This window comes from Danio rerio, chromosome 11, assembly GCF_052040795.2.
Source record: "Danio rerio strain M-AB ecotype USA chromosome 11, GRCz13ab, whole genome shotgun sequence".
Taxonomy (NCBI): Eukaryota; Metazoa; Chordata; class Actinopteri; order Cypriniformes; family Danionidae; genus Danio; species Danio rerio.
The window spans coordinates 21,712,578-21,721,748 of NC_141031.1; the positions used below are offsets into that span (position 1 = coordinate 21,712,578).

General features: G+C 36.5%; 3 non-coding genes across 3 annotated transcripts; 1 reads left to right on the plus strand and 2 right to left on the minus strand.

Annotated features, from left to right (window-relative positions):
• The first annotated feature begins 6,081 nt into the window (after nt 1–6,081).
• trnav-cac (transfer RNA valine (anticodon CAC)) lies at nt 6,082–6,154 on the plus strand. The gene has a single exon. It is a non-coding gene; the product is annotated as a tRNA-Val (tRNA).
• Nucleotides 6,155–6,878: 724 nt separating this feature from the next.
• On the minus strand, nt 6,879–6,951 carry trnav-aac (transfer RNA valine (anticodon AAC)). Its single transcript has one exon. It is a non-coding gene; the product is annotated as a tRNA-Val (tRNA).
• A 487-nt stretch (nt 6,952–7,438) lies between these two features.
• Nucleotides 7,439–7,511, minus strand: trnav-aac (transfer RNA valine (anticodon AAC)). Its single transcript has one exon. It is a non-coding gene; the product is annotated as a tRNA-Val (tRNA).
• Nucleotides 7,512–9,171: the final 1,660 nt, after the last annotated feature.

Here is a 9,171-nt window from a genome sequence, read left to right on the forward strand (position 1 = left end):
TAAAACTATTATGTTCAGAAATAAGTTAATAAAATATTCTTTCCATGAAACAGAAATTGGGCAGGAAAAGGTTTGCTAATATTCAAGAGGGCTAATAATTCTGACTTCAACTGTATACATACAGTTATTTTCCACCCTGCAAAGGAAAGAGAAATAAATACAATAGAATAAAATAAAAATATGAAACAAACTGTGCTTTAAGCATCTTCACTGTAACAAAAACACTTTAGCTACAGCAGTCCTTCAGTCAAGAGCAGCGAGGGTTGTTTATTACACAAATGAGGGTTAATGTAAATAATCACGAAACACCGCGTTTTGACACCTATTTGACCATTAAAGCGCTCACGTTAAGATGACTTTAGATGTCTGCGCTCCTCTGCTCGTCTCAGTGTGCGAATGAGAGTGAATGCTGACCGGCCGCGGGCTTCTGACTGCGTGATCGTGCTGCACACACACATAAGCTCTTTCGCGCTTTTAAGAGCAACACGTGTACAACTGGAACGTGGCAAAATATGATGCAATAATCATTTATCTCGATTAATGCTTTTTTATAATTGTTTGAAACCGAAATCTAAATCGGATATTCGATTAATTGCAAAGTCCTTTATAATAGTGGAGCATTTTTATGCCTTTTTCTACCTCAATACTTATCCTCTCCCGCGCCCCCCCCTGTGAACTCTGGCGCCCCCCTTAGGGGGGCGCGGACCCCTGGTTGGGAACCACTGTACTAGATCTTGTCATTTGCCAGTTAGAAAACTTTGTAGTACATTATAATAGTACAATTCTGAACGAAAAACTGTATTATATCCAGGGCTGCACAATTAATAGAAAAAAGATCACAATCTCGATTCGACACTGCACACGTCTTAATTAAACTTTTCTATGATTCAGCCAATTAAATTTTTTAAGGTCAGGAGAGAAGCAAGGCAGTCGCACAAGTCACAGCAACATTGACACCATCAAATGGTGTTATAAGTGTCACATGCTGTATTTATGAGGTGTAATTAACCCAAAAATGTCATTTCTTTCTTCATGTAATGTATTCGCGACCACAAAAATCAAACGTGAGCTGACCGCCCAGCTGTTTGTTTACTACCGAAAATGCGCGTGCACGCCCAATGACTGCCTACTTTAGTGAACACAAGCTGCATAGACTGTGAATAACAGGTAATGAAGTTGTAATTAATGATCAGTTTAACGTAACGTTCAGAGCGATCATTTGAGGGCCGTGTGGGAGGTTTGATTTGCATGTGTGTGTTTTTTTCTCACAGTGACAGCAGCCAAGAGCCAACTCTGGCACAACTCTGAAGTGAAAGTGAAACCTGTGCACACATCATTTAAATGATCGTATCGTATTTTACAGTTATGATTACGACAAGCATTTAATATGTTTTTGTTTTTCCTTTCATAGCAAACACATTGTTGTGCATAAAAATAAATGTTTACTGTGTCAGTATAATAACCTTAGCCTATGTTGAATATGGCGAGGACGGCGAGGAGGGATCTGGGGGTGAGAAGGGTACATGACTTATTTGAGGACCGGGAGGGAGATGCGCGATTATCATTTGTTTGCGGCCATTATAAGTCCACCAAATGCATAGAGACTCCCGGAACTTCCGGTAGACTTGAGATGTCTGAATATCACGTTTAACAACTGTAGTGAGACGCGATCCAGCGGTACAACTTTGATAAAGACGTGCACTGCTGTGTGTGTGTGTGTGTGTTTGTGTTTGTCTGTGTGTGTGTGTGTGTGTGTGTGTGTGTGTGTGTGTGTGTGTGTGTGTGTGTGTGTGTGTGTGTGTGTGTGTGTGTGTGTGTGTGTGTGTGTGGCTGTGTCAATGGTCATGTGATGTGTGTTCTCAGGGGACGGAGGGCTGTTCAGAAATGCTAGGTAAAACTAGGTGTGGATGTGGATCATTTTTGTTCTAAAATGCCATTTTAACGGCAACGCAGTGGCGCAGTGGGTAGCACATTTGCCTCACAGCAAAAAGGTCGCTGGTTTGATCCTCGGCTCAGTTGGCATTTCTGTGTGGAGTATGCATGTTCTCCCTGCGTTCGCGTGGGTTTCCTCCGGGTACTCTGGTTTCCCCCACAGTCCAAAGACATGCGGCACAGGTGAATTGGGTAGGCTAAATTGTCCGGAGTGTGTGTGTGTGTATGTGTATGTGTGGATGTTTCCCAGAGATGGGTTGCAGCTGGAGGGCGAATCCGCTGCGTAAAAACTTGCTTGATAAGTTGGCGGTTCATTCCGATGTGGCGACCCCAGATTAATAAAGTGACTAAGCCGACAAGTGAATGAATGAATGTGATTTTAACACTAAGACGTATAAGTGTAAACAGGGCCTGAGTGTGTATTTTTCGCGAGCGTGTTTGCGACGGGGGCGGGACGGAGCATTGGCGATGGTATTTCAGACCAAATATTCAGAGTAGCATGGCAAACAGTGGTTCAGCAGTGGCTAAACAAAACTTCTGTGTTTATAACCCATTCATAACACAATGCAATCTACATCTGCTATGTGTGACTAATGTTAAAACATAACATTACGTGTCTAAAGGAATCACTTTAGCCATGGTGTCATTGTTTCAACACCAAGCAAAACTAATTCCAATAATGATTCAGGATTTTAAAATTTTGATTAAGCATTTGTTTTCACCGCTGTCTCTCTCTCTCATGTGCATGTGAACGATGTGCGCATGCAAAAGACCGATCTGCGTGAATGGCTGCGTAGATGTACAAATCCAGATTTGTTGACAGACAGTTTTGGTTACTTATCATGGGAATTCTTGGCCTGACAATTTTTAAGAGGGGCTGGGTGCTTGGTAGGCCTGGCCAGTGTATCAGACCAGATTTAAGACAGCAGGCCAGACTGTCCATCATCAGGTATTATTTATTTATCACTAGCAAAACCTAGAACATTTGAACAACCTGTTTAACTTTGGAAGCAACATAGTAATTTCAGTTTCATTCAATCTTTATGTACTAAAACATGCTATAATGTGTTAGTTCAAATTAGCGTTCTACACAGAATTAAAAACGTTTCCCATGTTATAAAAAAGATTATATTATATATAAACAAACAACTGCTTTCAACATGTTAGAAAAATGCCAGCAGCCTGTGAAATTCATGCTAACAACGTTGTTAGTTGTACTAAGACATGCTATCAACGTAGTAATGTACATTAGTAACATATTAAACATGCTAGCAACATGTTAAGTCACAATAGTAGTGTGATGAAACATGCTTCTGATTTGTCAACAGTGTGCAATTGTATGATCACACAATGTTACAACATAGTAACAACGTCAATAGCTAGCAAAGTCTTAGGCATGTTATGCAATACCTAGCAAAGGGGTAATTCATTCTTAGCCTACCTTGTGCTAAAAATGTTAAAGGGTCACGAAACACCAAAACACATTTTTTGAGCTGTTTACAGTCGTATATGTGTCCCACTGCTAAAAACACTATTAGGACACCTATATTTCACTAAAAAGTGTAAATTGGTTGTTTTTGCGATATTTCAAGCAAATTCGTACTTTCGGTTTGAAACGAATTTTTAAAGCTGCGTAACAGCTATGAGATAATAGCGTGTATTCCAGCGTGCAGACTGGACATCTGAGCCAGAGTGTGTCTTATTACGTCTTACAATGTGATGCATTAATGCATGAGTAAAGCTTGGTTCAAACCAATCAGCGCGCTCTATTGTGCAACTTCATTAACATTCAAACATTGCATGAAAAATACACGCTTAGAGCAGTTCCTTGAATCAAATATCTTGTTTGTCGCGAGGGACATGAATGAATTCCCTGAATGAAAGAGCCAAACTGCAGTTAAAGTCCACCATTTAGTAGTTTGGCAAATAATTCGACCCCAGATGTCCATGTAAACACAGTATCTCCAAATAGACACTCCCACACCACGCCTCTTTTCTTCCTCCGACACTCCCCCCAAAACTAAGCTGGACAAAGCCCACTTTTCTGACTTTTTCCAAAGTAGAGGTGTGAAAACACCCTGCTGAAACGAGGGGGTTTCATGGCCCTTTAATACATGCCTGTAGCCAGGGGGGGTTCGGCCAAAAGGTCCAGAATTTGTCCTTTTAATTATTTTATGTAATTTAATATTATATCATATATTTATTATATAATTAATACAATATATTTATATTCAATATATATTGTAATAAAGTTGAATTTTTAAATAATTCTGGCCAGTAATTCGAATCTCAGAGCCTCAAAGCCACAATAATGTGACGCGAGTCACATGACATAACCTTTGAATCTTTTGATGCGACATCCATGGTGAGTTACGCTGTTGGTCGAACAGAGCAAGGAGGCAGAAAAGGCAGGCAGCGGCGTCATTATCGCAAAATATAGAACATGTGTTCATAAAGACTGCCAAACAGGTAACGTTAAGTGACTTACGTCCTAACAGATGAAAATCTGCCCCTGAGGTTCTTGGCTGCATTAGCAGGGACGTCCTGTATATCTATTGACTTGTCCAGTACATGATCTCCCTTTCCCTATTTCTAAATGCTATGGCATGCGGAGTCCTCAGCCGTCAGATGTCACTTAACAGCAAAAGGCGCTAATCCCGTCGCGTCTGTGTTTTTGAGGCTGTTTGCTAACTTATTCTGATCGGATATAAACCTGATCGCTCAGACCACTTCAGAGCGTGATTTGGGATGCATTCCAGAAAAAGGTGGATAGGTATTATCATTTTTGGACAAAATTAACATAAACTAAATAAATGATGACCTGGAGAAAATCTGACCTGCGCTTGAAACACCTATAAGTGCGCATTTACAGCCAAAATTCCATTAAACATGTTTACTATAAGCATAAAACATGTTCTAACTTTTCAGACCTGTAGCCAGGGGGGTTTGGGTGGTTCGGAAGACCCACCCCTCACTGACAAAGGTCCAAAATTTTTCCTAAATGAGCTCATTTGTCCTGCTTTCATCCTATTTTGACTGCTATGCCATCATAAATAATGAAAATAATCCATCGAAAAAGGCTTTATTTTTTTAACAAAGGGGCTAGAAAAAAATCTGAAGAATTAATTATTATTGTATTATTATTGTTGTTTTAATTATTATTTTTTATTGAACTGGCCAAACTGTGACTGAGGAACTGTGACTGTGACCGTTGACTGAGTTTTTTTTTACTTTAAAACTTTAACAGATTGCTGTTTTTTCCTAATGACATATGGTGTAATGAATTTGTATTTAAAAAATTAGTCTTGTTTGAATTTTTTTTAACTGCAATTTTTAGGAAATATTTTTAGTACATCAAAAAGTGTGGTTATAATGACATTTATATATGGCTATAAATGTTATGTTATATATGTCTAATCCAGCAAAAAAGTCACTAAAATGCAGTATTTAAATGTCATAGTTAAATAGAAACTGAGGCGTATAACTGCAAAAAGGTCCACTTTTTGAGAAAAAAAGAACCACCCCTTTCACCAGGCTGGCTACGGGCCTGTAATACCATTATATGTATTGTTAAAATGTGATAGCAATATTATAAAACAAATTAACACATGCCAAAAACATTGCTAAATGTTAATGTTGTACTTAATCATACTGGCAGTATGCTAAGTGTAGAATGCTAATGTTTGGGAATGTAAATTGTTATGTCAAACTGACAAGCTACAGAAAAATGTGTCAGTTTTAACACGTGTGTGTCTCTGCTTTTGTTCATTAGTGCTCAGCAAGTTGGAAGGACTTGGACAGAGAAAACAATCAAGTGTAAAACAGTAGGGTGTGAGATTTCTGAAAAAAGTCCTTCTTCTTAACTTGAAAAATGGAAAACTAAACTGGTCTGTCTTGTAAGTACAACTGAATTAGTAACAGTTGAAGCACAATGATTACAATGAATGTACTCGGAGTTGTAATTAATTTCTACAAATATTATGGTGGTCAGAGGAATAAATGTTGTTTCTAACAAACTAATTGCTTAGAGAACAGTAGAACTTTAGTAGTAGCAAAAAAGTCCTTCAAACAGGGACATTATTTCACAGTTTTCCGCCTATACTTCTATAGTGAGAGTGAGAGTATGAGAGTAGCCGTGGTAATGTATCAGTTTCCGTAGTGTAGTGGTTATCACGTTCGCCTCACACGCGAAAGGTCCCCGGTTCGAAACCGGGCGGAAACACATTGTGGCTTTTTGAAATGTGAGCCACACTGAAAATAGCTCTTCAAACAGGGTTTGAACTTTGACATGGTTTCTTGAGTCCAGATTGATTACTACCACACAACAGTCAGGATATGCTGAATCACAGTCTTTGAGTGAAAGTTTTAGTATTGCTAACAGTCAGAAAAATCTTACTTTACATGAATCTACTGGTTGGAAATGTCATTACCATTCTTTTATTGTAAGTGATAATATGAAGTAGAACTTGATGTGTCCAGCATTAAAACGTGAAAGCTAAAGCAGAAGTCCTAATGCCTTTTAAAGTGATGAGTTTTATACATTAATAGATGTATCACAGTCATAATTATATAATAGTTAATTGTATTTTAAATCCATTCCCATTTCATCAGAAACAATTAATCACTATATATATATATATATATATATATATATATATATATATATATATATATATATATATATATATATAAATATATATATATATATATGCGTGTGTGTGGTGTGTGTGTCTGTGTATCAGTGTATCATACTTTTGTCTTGTTTTAAGATGCAATGTGTGGCTTTTTCAGGGGCCAAAAACAACCATCACGCAACAAAACCATGGCAATTAATTTTCCTGTAAGAATAAATCAAATTGATTTTCAGGAGAAAAAAATAATTGTATCCACAAATTTGCAGTTTTTTTTGCCCCATAAAAAAACAACAATAACAATTTTCAAAAGATTGTTTCCGCCCGGTCTCGAACCGGGGACCTTTCGCGTGTTAGGCGAACGTGATAACCACTACACTACGGAAACCAGACCTGCTGCAACCGTTCCTGAAGGAGTCCAAGAAATATGCCAAGATTAGTACAGCAACGAGGCAAGTTTCTGAATAAATCAATAATAAAATAACAATAATAAAAAATGTATAAAGCTAGTGAGAAGTGTTTGTAAGGCACTTTTTATTTTGACATGGTTCAGGCCATCAGAGTGCATAAGAAAGGATAACTTTTTCAAAAATGGTAAACGATTTAGCACATATCAGTTTGTGAGTTTTTTCAGCAAAAAAAATTCCTAAATAAACAAATGCCAAGCTGTTTCTGTAGTTTCATCATAGGAATTAGCAGGGTGATTTTCAGATACCAACATGACAACAGCTTAGGACAAAGAAACACGTTTCAATCTGTTTAAAAAAATGACTGGTCTTTTATTAAAATCAACCTCCAGATAACCAACCAACTAGGAAAAGTCACATGTTCTTCAATCTGTAATGGAAACTTTTTCCCCACTTATTCAAAAATGTTGTTTCCGCCCGGTTTCGAACCGGGGACCTTTCGCGTGTTAGGCGAACGTGATAACCACTACACTACGGAAACTCTGTAATATGACGTCGCTGAAACATGGTACTCTGGGTCAGTGATAAACTGTTAATAGATGAAACTGCCAGATTACACTACTGACTATACACTCTACAAAAATAGACATTTTGGTCACTTTTGCGCAGTTAATGTTTAACCTAGAAAAATTATGTGACTGCATATTTACAGAGTCAAGTTGTCATATGGCACAAAAGAAAGTTTTATAATAACTTTATATATTTTATAATAACTATATTATAATAACTTTAACTGTTAAAAGGTATTATTAACTAGTTAATTAGTTTTTAGTAACTAATAAAGTTATTGTAACTGATAACCTTAACGTTTCTGAATGTCATTGTAATAATCAATTATAATGAATAATGTGCACCTTTTGTAAAGCTGTTTTGAAACCATTTTTTTTGTGAAAAGCACTATACAACTAAAACTTTAATGTTTGATTTTCGAAATAATAAACATCTGCTTACCTTCTCTGTTTATTAGATGTACTGTTTAGAAATGAGCCCTTACAATCTTGTGGAGCACTGATCACTGGAGAAGAAGTGAACTTTTCTTTAGATACAGGAAATAGTGCTTGCACAATTAAAATATTAAATGATGAAAAGTGTGAAAGTCATAGATCGTTTAAAGCAGGATATATGAAAATTCCATGGACAATATCATCGCACATTTACCTTACACCTGAAACTGCAAGTTTACAAAAATCAACATATTTTTTTGTTTGCTTTTATAAGTTATTTTAAAGGTAAAATATTTTGCTTTGGTCTTGGTCAAATTTAATTTACAAAAGAATTTTGTTTTATTTACACAGAAAATGTATTAAATGCAGTGGTGGAAAGAGAACTGAAAAATCATACTCAAGTAAACCATTACCATTACTTGCTTAAAAATGTAGTTCTAGTAGAGTTGTAAACTGTTGTAAATATTACTCAAAGTATAAGTAAAAAGGAGACCTTTCAAAAGTACTCAAGAGTATACTCTTGACTATAGACTATAGTCACTATGGAGTATTACGCTGTGAAAAGCTGATGCATTTACATGTAATTTCTGCATGTGTGTAAATGTAACATCCTGTAGTGCATTTAGTTATTTCCCAGCAGGCACACAGCATCATAAGATGTTAATATTAGGTTAGATTTAGTTTATGATGTCAGGAGACCAAAATTTAATGTCTAGCCAGCGTCTAAGGACAACGTTATTTTGATGTCCAATATTGTCAAATGACGTTGATATGTGGTTGATTATAGAATGTGTCGGAAAGTGACCAAAATCTAACAGAGCCAATATCTTGAAACAACGACATATTGAGATCAAATACTGACAATTATTTGTATGGCAACCTAAATCCAACATCTGATAGACGTCTCAGTGTTAACGTTAACACAACGTCAAGCTGTAACATCATTAGACGTTGATATATTAGGTTGGACGTTTTCTAAATCCCATAGACAAGAAAAAATTAATTAGTGACAAAAATGTACTTAAGGGAATGTAAAAGTACACATTTTAAAAACTACTTAGTAAATTACAATTCCTGAAAAAAACTACTCAATTACGGTCATTTGAGTATTTGTAATTTGTTACTTTACACCACTGATTGAATGTAAGTAAAGTGTCTACTTGTTTAATAAAATAAATATATGGGTGTCAGTATGTT